Source organism: Canis aureus, chromosome 6 (assembly GCF_053574225.1).
Source record: "Canis aureus isolate CA01 chromosome 6, VMU_Caureus_v.1.0, whole genome shotgun sequence".
In the NCBI taxonomy this organism is placed as follows: Eukaryota; Metazoa; Chordata; class Mammalia; order Carnivora; family Canidae; genus Canis; species Canis aureus.
Window position 1 is genome coordinate 6,424,788 of NC_135616.1, and position 14,787 is coordinate 6,439,574.

Consider the following 14,787-nt stretch of genomic DNA (forward strand, 5'->3'; position numbering starts at 1 on the left):
TAAAGATCATTCTGAAAGATGAGTTTAAGAAATCTTTTAGGCGATGATAACTTTATATCTGAGTCTATATCTTTGCCTACATCTATATTTATATCTATATATCTCCTGAGGGCACATTTCTTTTTTTTAGAGATTATTTATTTATTCATGACAGACAGAGAGAGAGACAGAGAGGGAGAAGCGGGCTCCATGCAGGGAGCCTGATGTGGGACTCGATCCCAGGTCTCCAGGATCAGGCCCTGGGCCAAAGGTGATGCTAAACCCTGAGGGCACATTTCTTTAGAGTGAAATCTGATGTATCTTTGAGAAAAAGGATCCATATTTTCTCTCACGGAGGTAACAATTTAGATTTACATAGGAGTTTTCAGGTTTATAGAAGTTTTAAATCTGTTGGCTTTGTGCAAGTCATGAGATAGCTCTGACTAGACCATATGGAGGTTGTAATTATCCTAAGTCCTAGAAGGATCTGATTGCATGCCACTTCACCTAATTTGGGGGGGTTATCACAGTATTATCTCTATTTTCTAAACACATAATCTGAAACTCAGATTAAGAGACAGACTTGGAAATTTAAGGGCTCTACATGTGCCTTCAATGTAGCCAAGCCTATGTCTGAGCTCAGGGCAGTGGTATCTAGGCTGTCCCGCCAATCATTCAGACAACCCCAAAAGCCCATGATGAGCAGAACCTAGTCCAGGCATTGCTGGAGTACAAGAGAAGAATGAATTATGGTTTTAATGCTCATGAAGAGACAGGTATATAAATAACAAATTAACTCAGAGCAGAATGAGAGGCAAGGTTAGTAGTCATGAGCACATTACCCAGAGCTACACTGTTTGGGTTCAAAGCTTGGCCTCATTTTTCAGCTGTGTGACCTTGGGCATGTTACCTAAGCTCTCTGTGGTTCCATTTTCCCATTTGTCCAGTGGGATAATAATAACAAAACTTTGTGAAGACTAACTAGATTCCTGCTTGCAAAGCTCTTAGAAGATGCTAGGTTGGCATAAGTAAACATTTGCTAAAATTAACAAAATGAAAACTGCTATTGGAAGTCAGAGGAAAGAATATTAATTCTAAAGGAAGAGATTCAAAGCTGCGCAAGGGAGCCCACGTTATAAATGAGATCAGAAAGATGAAGTTCTGGTTCTATGGATGGATGGAACAGGGGAGGGGTTCTAAATGGAAAAAGTTGGCAGAGGCATCTCTAGGAAGCCTGCAAGGTCCTGAGTTCCAGTTGGGGTGGTGATGGGGAGGGGTCCTTGGAAGGATGGGATCTGCCCCAGAGCAGTAGGAACAGTCTCCGTTTCACCATCTCCAGCTGCTCTGACACTGTCCTGGTTGAACTTCGGTTCTATGTTTTAAAATAGCAGAAATGGTGTTGGCATAAGAAGGTGTATATTGAAGAAGAGGAGGAAAATGCAGGAACTGGATTCCTGCAGGACTTACATTTTTAGAGGGTAAAATTCTCCCTTTGTGAGAATGTGCGTAACCCCTAGTAATCAGGGCTGGGTTTGGGGGATCTCGGGGCAGGTGACTGCCCAGGTCCATATGTCAGGCACCTTTGTCACTAGCTGCTGAGTAGATAGTGGCCAGCTGCTTGCAGAAGCCAGATGGGGTGATTACCATAATGGATACACCTCAGGATTCCTAGAGGTGAGCTCAGGGACTTGGCCTCCTGCCTCTCCTAGGCTGCCAGGATAGGACTTCTCTGGCTTATTTACAGACCAGAAATGTTCTTGAAAACACTACTCCCAATACACACAGACACGCACACACAGACACACATACACATACGCATTTTTCTAGGCAGAGGTATAAAATTTTATTTTGAAGGACCACCAATAAAAAAGCTTTTATAGCCTCTTTAGAAAATCACATTTAATGATGACACACACCATTGGTGTGATGGAAAGGGGCCTGGTTGGCATGCAGGAGAGCATGGGGCTAATTCTAGCTGTATTACAATCTAGCCATGTGACCTTGTGCAAGTCACAGAAATATTCTGGTCCTCACTTTGCTTATTTGCAGAAGAGGAGAGTAGATCATATTACTGTTCATATTATCCCAGGTTTGAGAATTATCCCAATTACATGACTCTAAAATGAGGTTTTTTGGAAGCCATATAGCATAGTGGTCAAGAGTATGGTTTTGGGGTTCTCATCGTGAGCTGAAAGTTGCTAGCTTTCAAACTTTGGGCCGATTTCTTAATGTTTGAAATCTTCATTTGATTATCTGGGAGGTGGGGGTAGCATAATGCTTACATTGCAGAGCGTGGTAAAGGCCTAAAGACCCACCACGTTGGCTAGCATATGAGAAATGTCCACTAGCTCTTAGCGGTAGCTGTCCGTTGTGTCCCCTCTCCCATTGCACCAGCACCTCTGTGATTCAGAAGGGAAGAGCTCACAGTGTAGCACGCCCTGGCCACATGCTCTATTGGTTACCACAGCTCGCATACTATGGTTGATGCCAGGATTGGGAAGACAATGAACTTTAATCTCAGGAACACAGATCTGGGCTAAATTCCTGTGAGATAGTCTGAGGATATGCACCTGTTCCAGCGAATCTCTTCGGGAAGGTAAATGGCTCTAGGGGTTCAGGAAGAACATACGTGAGTCCCTGGTTTCCCTGGGTTTCAGTGTCTTCACCTGTCCTTCTGTCCTCTTCCTTAGGTTATGACAGGAGTTGCTAAACAGAGCAAGAGACTTTGAAGAATTTAGGGACATGGATAGATGACCGACCTAATTCCTGACTGAGCATCATAGAAATTATCCTGAGTATGGGAAATATGTGATTCAACCAGTTGAATGAATTGGAACTCACACAAATTCACTCTTGATTTTGGATTCTCTACCCTATGACATCAGAAAGTCTATGTTTGGTGAGATGATGAATGCACCATGCATTCTAGAATAAAAATTCTCATCCATTGAGAATTTTAAGTTATCAGGGTTCTGTTTCTAGCTCAAAGGAGACAATCTGAAGTTAAGAGATATAAACTCAAAAAGAGAGAAATTGTGTAGATTCATAAAACCACTCAATGGACTATTTTTCCTCTTTGGCCCTCTTCTCTGGGAGGCCCCCAGCATTTACTCACATATTTATTTAGGCAGATAACCCCAGGCCTTTAGGGGAGGCCAGAGCAAGGCCTCAGAAGATGAATGAAGTTAGCCTATCTAGAAAATAGAGAAGGGAAAAAATTTTGCATTCAAGATACGACAGCACTTACTGTGGGTTTCAAAAAATTACTGAGGAATAGGATATAATAGCAGTGTGCAAACTGGGGAAAAAACCAATTTCCAAGTGCTCATGTGAGCAGAACAAAGGTGGAGGGCTACTGCAGCCTTGAGATCATCCCATACTGCATTCAATTACACTGCCAAGAAACTACAGCTGTATGCTGCCCGTGCAGGTACAAATGTGACCGGGGCTGTGCTATAAAACTCTCATGCTAGGATGCTCTAGTCCCGGGTGCGCTGTCCATCTGCTGCACATTCCAGCCCTCCACCCCCTTAAAATGCTTTACAGACACTAAGGCAGGTGATCACTTACATGCACCCCAAAGACAACTGCAGATAAAGTTAGTGGTAACAGAGTGAGACAAGAGAGGGTCCAAGGCCAGGCCAGGAAAGCAGTGACTATTCAGGAAGCTCAGACACAGACGAATGTGAGGATATTCCAGGGCCAGTCAGTTGTGGCAATACAGCAAGTGACAGGGCTTGAGAGGGGTGACCATGAAAGCCGGCACCCCCACCAGTCATCTCCATGGGTTCGGCCAGAGAATGTTAAAGAGCTGGACTGCATGACACTTGCAGTTAGTTACCCAGGGAGCCCAGAGAGCGTGTTCTGAGAGACACCTGGTATTCAGACCTGCAAATTTGCTTTGATCCTGCAATATCTTGCCACTGTGGCAGTACTGGAGATGGCTGATAGGAAAGCGTCAGATGCCTTATAGCAGGTGAGGCATTGGCTCCAAAGCCTTCTTTATAATCCATCGTTAGATAAAAAAAATCACTTTCCTTTTTTTTTTTACACGGACATGATGGATTAGGCTGAACTGTGAAGAATTAATACAAAAGGGCTAATCACGTAGGCTAAATGTAGATTTATTTCTGTCATAACCAAGAGAGCTGCGGTGAACTTCATTCACACACACATAATGACCTAGTTGTACATATATGTGTGACTTTAGATTTCAGCCTGTTCTCCCAACATGGAAGACAGCAAGAGAAGGAGGGCAGGAAACAGAAATTCCACTATCTTATATATTCCTTCTTCCACTTTTTCAAAAACATTTATTGACTACTTTCTAACACTTTCTATGTGTCTAGCCTTTCAGGATTCACAGGTGAGATGAGATAAGCTAGTCTTTGCTCACAGGGACCTGTTGTCTGTGGGACAAAATGGTACCCAATGTTCCTTCTTGAGCACAATTGTATGTCATGCCTCTAATATTGGATTGTAAATGTCTTAAAGGCCGGGATCCTCCCATTTGTTTTTCTGGCCCTTACCTACAGCAGGTTGAGAGGTCGCTGGATACCCATATGTTAACAAGTTGAACAAAAACTCCAAGGGGTTAAGGTTTTTAATGTGGACAACAGTGGAGAAACAGGACATGCATGAAGAAGATATGAGCCAGATCCTGTCTTGCCCTCAGGAAATTCATTAGTTCACTGTGACAGTTCATACCGAATGCAGAAGAAAGACACAGTGGTCTGCACTTACAATGGATGGCAGTTGGCTGTGCCCAACAAGGCAGAGGGCATTTCTGAAACTGAGGTAAGGATGTGTGACTGAATGTGTGTGTGCGTGCATGTGTGTGTGTGTGTGTGTGTGTGTGTGTGTGTGTGTGTGTGATGAATATATCTAGGAAGAACCTTTTATCAGGTGCAAGGACTGTGGAAGTTGTGAAAGAGGTTTAGTCTAGTTACCCGTGTGAGCAAATGTGAGGGGCGGGAATATTCTGCTTTAAAAAAAATGCAAGTGTGTACAGACACACACACACACAGATGCACACACACTCACTCACACAAACACAAATATTTATTTACAGGAACACTATTGGAATAAATTTTCCAGAAATTAGGGTTAACACTGTAGGTATCAAATTTTACACAAGAAGTCTCATTACTTTAAGGCTTAAAATGCAGCAGTTAGTATTTAACTTAAAACACATAGGGCAGCCCCGGGTGGCTCAGCAGTTTAGCGTCTGCCTTCAGCCCAGGGTGTGATCCTGGAGACCCAGGATCGAGTCTCGCATCGGGCTCCCTGCATGGAACCTACTTCTTCCTCTGCCTGTGTCTCTGTCTCTGTCTCTCATGAATAAATAAATGAAAAAATCTAAAAACAAAACAAAAACCCCCACATAATAAGCTTTCAGTAAGACTGAAGAATAAAGCGATGTGGTCTTCTCCTTGCTTTCTTCTGAGAGTATTTGTTTTCCTTTCATCTCACATTTTTCAGAATGGTCACCCAATTTAGTGTTCAATAAACTGTTTTTTTGGTGGGATGAATTTGTTTTGCAATTGTATCTGTGTTTTCATGTCCTTTATACCACAGTTTACCTTTCAATTAAACAGATTTGCTCTCCAAATTGGATTGATGGACATTAAGTAACAAAGATGATTCTCTAATGGATTTTGGGGGAGTAAGAAAAAACTATTTCTATGCACAAGGAGACAGTCTTCCAGATGCAAAAGTCACACTTGCAGCTACACAGAACACAGCAGGGGTGTGCATACATATCTTTATTAAATGATTGCAAGAGTTCTCTAAAGGAATCATATTCTCCCCCAAATACCTTTCCTACTGCATGCAGGAGACAGAGGCGGTACCACTGATCACAAATGTGCATGGATGGTGGAAGAGAGTGGTCTAGTTTCATTCTTCTGCATGTGGATGTCCAATTTTCCCAGCACCATTTACTGAAGAGACTGTCTTTCTTCCAGTGGATAGTCTTTCCTCCTTTATCGAATATTAGTTGACCATAAAGTTCAGGGTCCACTTCTGGATTCTCTATTCTGTTCCATTGATCTATGTGTCTGTTTTTGTGCCAGTACCACACTGTCTTGATGACCACAGCTTTGTAGTACAACCTGAAATCTGGCTTTGTGATGCTCCCAGATATGGTTTTCTCTTTTAAAATTCCCCTGGCTATTCAGGGTCTTTTCTGATTCCACACAAATCTTAAGATGATTTGTTCCAACTCTCTGAAGAAAGTCCATGGTATTTTGATAGGGATTGCATTAAACGTGTAAACTGCCCTGGGTAACATTGACATTTTCACAATATTAATTCTGCCAATCCATGAGCATGGAATATTTTTCCATCTCTTTGTGTCTTCCTCAATTTCTTTCAGAAGTGTTCTATAGTTTTTAGGGTATAGATCCTTTACCTCTTTGGTGAGGTTTATTCCTAGGTATCTTATGCTTTTGGGTGCCATTGTAAATGGGATTGACTCCTTAATTTCTCTTTCTTCAGTCTCATTGTTAGTGTATAGAAATGCCACTGACTTCTGGGCACTGATTTTGTATCCTGCCACGCTGCCAAATTGCTGTATGAGTTCTAGCAATCTTGGGGTGGAGGCTTTTGGGTTTTCTACGTATGTTTCTCATTCATTTGGGGAATATAAATAATAGTGAAAGGGAATAGAAGGGAAGGGAGAAGAAATGGGTAGGAAATATTAGAAAGGGAGATAGAACATAAAGACTCCTAACTCTGGGAAATGAACTAGGGGTGGTGGAAGGGGAGGAGGGCAGGGGGTGGGGGGAATGGGTGACGGGCACTGAGGGGGGCACTTGACAGGATGAGCACTGGGTGTTATTCTGTATGTTGGCAAATTGAACACCAATAAAAAATGAATTTATCATTAAAAAAAAAGAAATGTGCGTGGAAGGTAAGACTGCTTGATTGTGCCTATTGACAAACCTGTGGATGGTTATAGGCAATTTTGAGAACTTTAGAAAAGAATATCTTCTCTCAAAATAATAATTTACTGTAGTCAGATCGGCTCATTTTGAAAAGAAAGTTTATAAATTATAGACTGAGCATCTTTTACGGTCTGCATAGAATAAATATAGATAGAACACCAACAGAATTTGTCCCATCGGTACCTAATCACACATTGCAATATTCCGCTCTAGATCTAACAATTCATGTATAAGAGTGTGGAAGAAATAGGAGTGGACAGCTCTCTCCTGAGGAAGTGACACTCATGTCTTTTTACTGAATCACTCCCCTTTGAAAATCCAGACTCCATACTTTCCTCCTGCTGCTGGTGTTCAGAGCCAACACAGTGAGTTCCAGGGAGGTGCCAAGGCCACGGGCATTAAAACAGATCCCAGCTGCGGATGCATCTGTTATTCAAATAGATCTCGGAGCCAGAACATAAACAATAAACGTACAAATATTCTTCATATAACCATAGGATTTTAGAGTTCATTGGGTCCATTTCCCTTCATTTCGAGGATGCATAAACTAAGGATGCTAGGTAGTGAGAACCGGTTGGTTTAGTCCCTGAGAAATGCCCACAATGCCCTAGTGTGTCGGTTCTGTGAGGACTCTGGCTACTGGCTGTCCCAGAATTCCTGAGTAGCCTGGCCCTTCTTGCTGCCAACCGAGTCTTGCTTATTCCCTTCCCTATTCTTACCTTCTTCCTAAAACAGGAGCATGTCAGGTTCTACACCAAGCCAACCTCCTTCTCCTGAGCTCTTGGGCCTCCCTAAATAGCTATTTCCCTAATCTCCTCAAGTCTTTTAGCCCATGGCCTTGCTGGTACCATGATCCAGAAAACGAATGTTATCAGGAGAGGGTGCTATTGCCATTGCCACAACTCAAAGTCCACATCCTCTCTCACTGTGAGTTTTGCTCCAACCTGACTTGTCTCTATGTCTTCTGTCACCTTTCTAACCCTTTCTGCAGTGGATACTAGAATTATGTTTCAACAACACTAGTTAGAACATATATGATTCACCGGCTTGATGCCTTCCATTAAAACAACACTACCCACTCCGTGTCTACTTTTACCTCCTCCTCGGAAGGCCATAGCTAGCCTTCCAGCCTCAGTTAGCTGACCTTTCCTATTAGTTCTCTCACACTTGCATCAAACCACTTGTTCTTTCCCATCTTGCCATTTATTCCTGTTCTGTGTTTTTCCTACAATGGTGCTGCTTCGTTTTGCCCAGATGGATCCAGCTCCTTGCTGTGTTCTCATGATGTCTTCTATGTTCCCTCAGGCAGAATTTGGCCTGCACTGGTGCTGTCATCCTTGTAATTCACATGTATTATAGCTCATTGCTTAAATGGTTATGTATTACCATTTTTATGTTCCTTGAAGACAAGTGCATCATAAACATTTTTGTATTTCTTAGTGCCATGGATACAATAAGTATATTATTAAATGTTGGAGGCATTATGCTGAGATGGGAGTAGAAAGCCTACTTTTAGGGTAATTTGTGAATAAGACAAATTGGGCTCTTTCATTAGTTTTTCTTTTTAAAACATTTTAAAGAGGGGAACTGAGAAAACCTCTGGGCAGAGAAAACCTCAAAGGTTCAGTAGGGCAGCTAGGGACTCATCCTTTCTGGAAGAGCTGACTGGCATGGAGGGTCCATAGAGGGTCCCTCTCCTCTCTCCTGCTGCTGATAGCTCAGTACCAGCTAGTGCCTTGCTTCCTGGGTGATATACTGGGGGAAGGTGATATGAAGTGTGGTAGTACCTGGGTGGGAATCATCACAGGCTACAGTGCCAAATTCACTCTTTTTCCCCCTAGTTTTGTGTTAAAGTTATGGAGGGAGATAAGGTTTGAATCAGCTACGTTAATATGATCATTGAAATGGCTGATGGTAGATTGAAATGGAGAGGAATGTCATTGAATTAGTATAAATTAATCAAAGGTTCATACTATAATTACCCAGGTCACAAATTATCAATCATAAATATCCAGTTCATTAAAAAAGATCTATAAAAGGCAATAATGAGAGTTCAAGACAGAAAAATTTTGGGAATGTCTATAAAAAGAATTTGTCTCTTCTCTTTCAAGTATGAGTTTGATGTCTTAGAAGAACTTGAGAGATTTTGTACAAATATTATTGGTATTTTGTACTGTTAGGTATTACCTATGTTATTCTTATGATTCAGCATTATTTCCACATTTTATAAAGGGGTAACTTTGCCTCTCTTTTGCTTCTTCCATTGATCCTGGATCTGATGGCTTTTGGAGAGAAGCAGATGTTCTTTGTTGTATGTGACAAGGGCACTTGGAATCTTAATATACCTTCCTTGCATGTGAATTAGAAAGTTAACTCTGACATTTAGTGTTCATCTGAAGCTTCTTTCCTTTGTTACTCTTTTAGTAACAAATGTTGTGAAAGCAATCATAAGTCAACCTCTTTGGGTTGATAATAACCTTTAAAGCATCCATTTTGATAGTTTCATGCATCTTCTACATTAATAGAGTTTAACATCTCTGGCCTTGACTTCTCTTAGCTCCAAAACACTATCTATCACCTGTTATCAGAACTCTTTAGAATAACTCAAAAATAATTTTGAGTCCTATATGACTATAAGAGCTCATTTGGATTTTTAATAAACAGTCACATTCTAATGAGGTCTTCATAAAACTGACTAAATATGTTTAGAAATCATTAGCTTAAATTACCAGTGCAAAAACCTCCTTTGGGAGTTCTGCAGATTTGGTTATAAGATTTTTGGCAGATGGATTAGTACAGCTACCCAACTGAGTTTCTGAATCTTCACACAAACGGTGTAAATGGGAATGTCTGGGAAACTGGCTACTGGATAAAAAGCTAAATGTCCCTCAGGTGGGTTCATTAAAGAGGGAAAACAATCATAACACATTCCAGAGCAATTTAAATGCCAGGTGTGCAGCTGTCGGCAGGTGCCAGGGAAACTGACAAGGGTCCCTTCCCAGAACACATGGGCTGAAAGGGGATGCACAGTGGTGACAAGGAAGTCTTAGATAATGACAGGTCCTGGCAGATGTACCAAGGACCCCGCTGGAGGGAAGTGCAGCGTCTGTGTCTTCTGCACCAGGTGCTGCGACAGGGAGGGCTTCCCAGTGGCTCCAGCACTGGCAATTACAGCCGCCTAATGCTGAGCGCTTCAGGGCAAAAATCGGGAAAGCGGGTTCCCAGCTCTGACTTAATGAATCAGCAGCAAGTCTGTGTAAACAAACAGGCATCCGCCTAGCTCATGCCTAATTCATGAAGGACACACCATGTGCAGTAAACATGTTAAGTAGGTAGTTGTTGCCCTTAAAAACCATGTCATTTTGATTTCTTCGGTGGTTTGCTGTTGCTGTTTTTAAGCATGGAAAATGGGGAAGTAATCTCTAAACAAATGTGCAGGATTAACAACGGGAAGTGGCTTGGAAAAAGGGTAGTGCGTTTTCCGGAGGGAATGTGACCTCTTGTCAAAACCCCCAAATCATGCCAGGCATTTCAAGGACAGATGCCATTAAATTCATTACTAATTGAAGACAGGCAGATCCACGGGGCTGACGGTAATGAGGTGAGCGTTCTTCAGTGTTGACCACATCCCCACAAACCTGGTAAGGATTTTTTTTTTTCAATAAGCTTACCAGACCTAAAATTACTGAGTTTCTTTAAGCCTATGGGCTTCCATTTATGGGTAAACCTGAAACCTAGTCACCCTCTCCCCTTCAGCTGCATACTTTTAGCTAGGACTTCCATGGTTACTTGTCCGAAGGAATAGTTTCCATCAAAAAACCAACAGTGACTACCCTGGATAGGATGGGGTCCAAGTGCCTGATGGAATGAACAGACCACCACCACATGGACTTTATTTTTTATTTTTCCAAAGCCAGGTAACTTGAAATGAAAATAGGCTCCCTGCCACATATGCCATGTCCAAGAGACAGTGGGCTTTAGCGTATCAGTTTTTTTTTTTTTTTACTACAGTTATTTTACAGCACGATCTTCTTTTGATCTTGCAGCCAAAGAACTATGCTGTCCTCATCTTTCCCCAAAGTTTATGGGTTTATCGTATGAAAATAGCTTACTTCTTCAGTTACTGGGTCTGGAGAGTATATACTTGGGAATTTCAATTAAGCAAGCAAAGAGCATGTGTGCCTTTATTTTAAATTCAGTAGTATCTGTTACTTTTAAATTCTCTACTTCTCAAATAATTGATCTTGGGATTATGTTCAGTAAGCTCTGATGCAAATACGTAAAATCTGAGGTGGTGAATAACTTTTAAGGATTATGGTGATGGTGAAAATATGGCATTATACCAGTAGTCTCCAGATTTCTCTCTCCTTATCATACACAGGCCATCAGCAGATATTTGTGAAATGAATGAAGGATTCAGAATCCATCATACATACATTTCAGGGAAAGAAACCCAAGTACATGAAAACAGAGACAATCTTTAGCTTAACTCTTTCACGTTAACCTAGCATAGGCGAACAGCTCTCTGACACTAAGTTGGAAGAAATCTTCATTCATTTCATTATGCAGTTACTGAGTCCCAGAAGGCAGAGGTCAAAAATTCTGGTGGCACTGCTCGTTTTTTTTTTTTTTTCCTCAGTAGTCATTACTGCTTTCATAGCAAGAGAATGGGACGAGAAAGGTAAATTATAGACATCACTCTAAGTCTTAGGTAAGGGTGACACTAATCCCTGTATTTATTAAGTCCTTAGAATGGGTTGGGAACTTCTCTAACCACCTGACACGCAGAAATTCCCTTAATCTTTACAAGAACCCTATGAAACAGGTGCTGTGACATCCCCATTGCCCAGGTGAAAGGTGGGTGGCAGAGAGGTTGGGCAGCCCCTTCTATGCCAGGTATGCAGTGAGCACCTGCCACCCCAGGCTCTAAGCCATCTCCCCTGCTCTGTCTCCCAGTGGAGGGAACTGAAAGACAATAAACAGGTTTTGTTTTTTCAGTACATAAAATATTGCTTTGTAAGTTTTTATACTTTACATAATGGTCTCCTAACTATCAACCCATTGTCTTATCACTTTATATCCTTTATCGTACAGAAAGTTTTCCATTTTAATGCGGTCAAATTTTCCCATTCTTATCATGTTGCACTTTTGATATCTTTGAAACATTCTTTTTTAAAAAAAGGTCATAAATGTTTTCCTTCATATTTTGTTCTAAGTCTTAAAGCTTAATTTAATTAGGTTTTAAAGCTTAATTTAAAGCTATATATTTTGGTCTTTATTTGGTATCCATTTTTGGGTGTTTTATGATTTTTTTCTTTTTTGTCCACATGAATAACCAAATGTCCCAACTCATCTGATTGCAAAGCTCATGCTTTCTCCACATATGGCCATAGTCAACATCTGGGAGATTTCTCTCTTTGTGGTACCTATAATTTTCTATTTTCCTATGTCCTTGTCTGGTTTTGATCAAGGTTATACCAGTCTTCTAAAATAAAGTGAGAGAACAGTTTTGCCTTTTCTCTTCTCTTCAAATAATTTTTATTAGATTATCCATGCCTTGAATTTTTAGTAGAACACACCTGTAAATACATCTGGAACTGGTGCTTTTCCATGGGTTACTTTTTAACCATAATTCACTTTTTAACCAAGGCCTATTCAGAATTTCTGTTATTTTTTGAGTAAGTTTGGGAAAACCAAATTTGTTAAGAAACTTACCTAATTTACCTCAATTTTCAAATTTATTGTTAGTCATATCACCTATTATGATAAAAGAATCTTTATCCTATTCCGAATATTGAGAGCTTCTGGCTTTCTATTTATGTTAGATTGCCAGATGTCTGTCTATTTCATGAATCTTTTCACAAAACCATTTAGATTCTGTTGATTTTTTTATTATTGTTTCTGTGCTTTATATTGAATGCTTTTCTGCTCTTCTATTTATTTCCTTTTTTCTTTAGCTGTACTCTGTTCTTCACATAACTCCTTGAATTATATGCCTAGTCTCTCTTCTTTTTTTGTATAAGATTTTATTTATTTATTCATGAGACACACAGAGAGAGGCAGAGGCAGAGACATAGGCAGAGGGAGAAGTAGGCTCCTTGGGGAGCCCGATGTGGAACTCGATCCCAGGACCCCAGGATCATGTTCTGAGCCGAAGGCAGATGTTCAACCACTGAGCCACCCACGCATCCCAGTCTCTTTTCTTTTCTAACAACATTTAAAAACATATACACCCTTTTAAGTCCTAGTTTATTTGCATCCTACAAGTCTACTCTGATACTTTATGATTCACAGTTTGAACTCTGTTCTGATTTCTATCAGAGCATTTTATTTTGACCCATGAGTTAGTGGAAGTGCTTTCTCGCCCAGACCCTCAGTGAACTGATCTGCCTGCTTGTCAAATCCCTCTTCTGCTTCCCTCCACTTCCCCCTGGACTGACCTTTCTCTAAGTGTTTACCTCTTGCGGGCCTAGGTGTCGTGTGGCAATTTCAGTTCAAATTCCTAGTGCTATACAGGCCTAAGACATTATCTCCTGTTCACAGTGGCCTCTAACACCCAAGACCCAAAATCATTGAGGCTGAGGCCCCCCACCCTCCCTCCAAGACTGACCCACACCACCTGCCCAGCCCCTGGAGAACACTGGCAGTGTCCACTCTTGTCTCCAGTCCCACTCTTCTGGTTTCTAGAAGTTTCCATTTTTGGGAGCTAAGTTAAACATTTTTAGCATATATATTTACATTTATACATGATTTACACATACATTATATACACACATTTAAATATATACTCATATTTTACCTAGAATTTCTAGATGTTTGTAGGAGGAGGGTTTTGAGATTACTTAGTTTGCTATTTTTGCTAGAATTGTAGGTATTTCCCACTTCTTAATGTCTCTCTTCTTGATTTGCACCTCCTGATACTTCTGAAAATTCTTTTTTTTTGGAAACAGCTTTATTGAAGTATAATTGACATATAATTGACCCATATACAATGGTTCATGTGTATAACTTGAGTTTTGACACATGTGTACATCCTGATGGCATCACCATGATCAAGGTAATAAACATAACCAGCACCTCCCCAAGTTCCCTGTGTCCCTTTGTTGTTTCATTTTTGTAAGAACACTTACCATGAGACATATGCTGTTAACAAATTAAGTGCACAAAATTGTATTGCTAACTACATAAGCACTATTTTCTACAGTGGATCTCTCGAATTTATTCATCTAGTGTAACTGAAACCTTAAGGCCACTGAACATCAACTCCCAATTTCTTCCTCCTCCCAGCTGTTGGCAACCACCATGGTATTCTTTGCTTCTATGGATTTGACTATTTGGGATAATTTGTATAAGTAGAATCATGTATTCTGTGACTGGTTTATTTCATTTAGCACAATGTCCTCTAGGTCCGTCCATGTTGTTGTATGTGGCAGGACTTCCTTCTTTTTTAAGGCTGACTGAGAATCTTAAGAAACCACCCCTTTATGGTTGCTGCCCCGGTATTTCACTCCTAGGCTAATCTTCTAGGCTACCCTTACTGCTGAGGGTCAGTCTCACAATGACGACCTTCTCTAAGAATTAGTGGGTTCTTGAGTTGAGCAGAGCCATGGAATTGACCCTGCTACAAAACAAAGTAATTGCACCCTGTGTTTTTTCTCATTTTTAAATTCAACTCTGTAATAATCTTATAGCATACTAAAGTTATAACTACTTAAGCATTTCCTGGTTAAATAAAATAGCTCTCATGACCAGTTCCTCCAGATAAAGTAATACAAGACTTTGGGGGCAGGTGACGATCTCTGTTTTACAGGTTAAGAAACAGAGGACCAGGAAAGTAAAATCTAAGCAAGAGGAGATGCAG

General features: G+C 40.8%; 1 protein-coding gene across 6 annotated transcripts in view; it reads right to left on the reverse strand.

Annotated features, from left to right (window-relative positions):
• PTPRM (protein tyrosine phosphatase receptor type M) overlaps positions 1-14,787 on the reverse strand; it is a 773,521-nt gene that overhangs the window by 41,728 nt on the left and 717,006 nt on the right. The gene's annotated exons all lie outside the window — the stretch shown is intronic.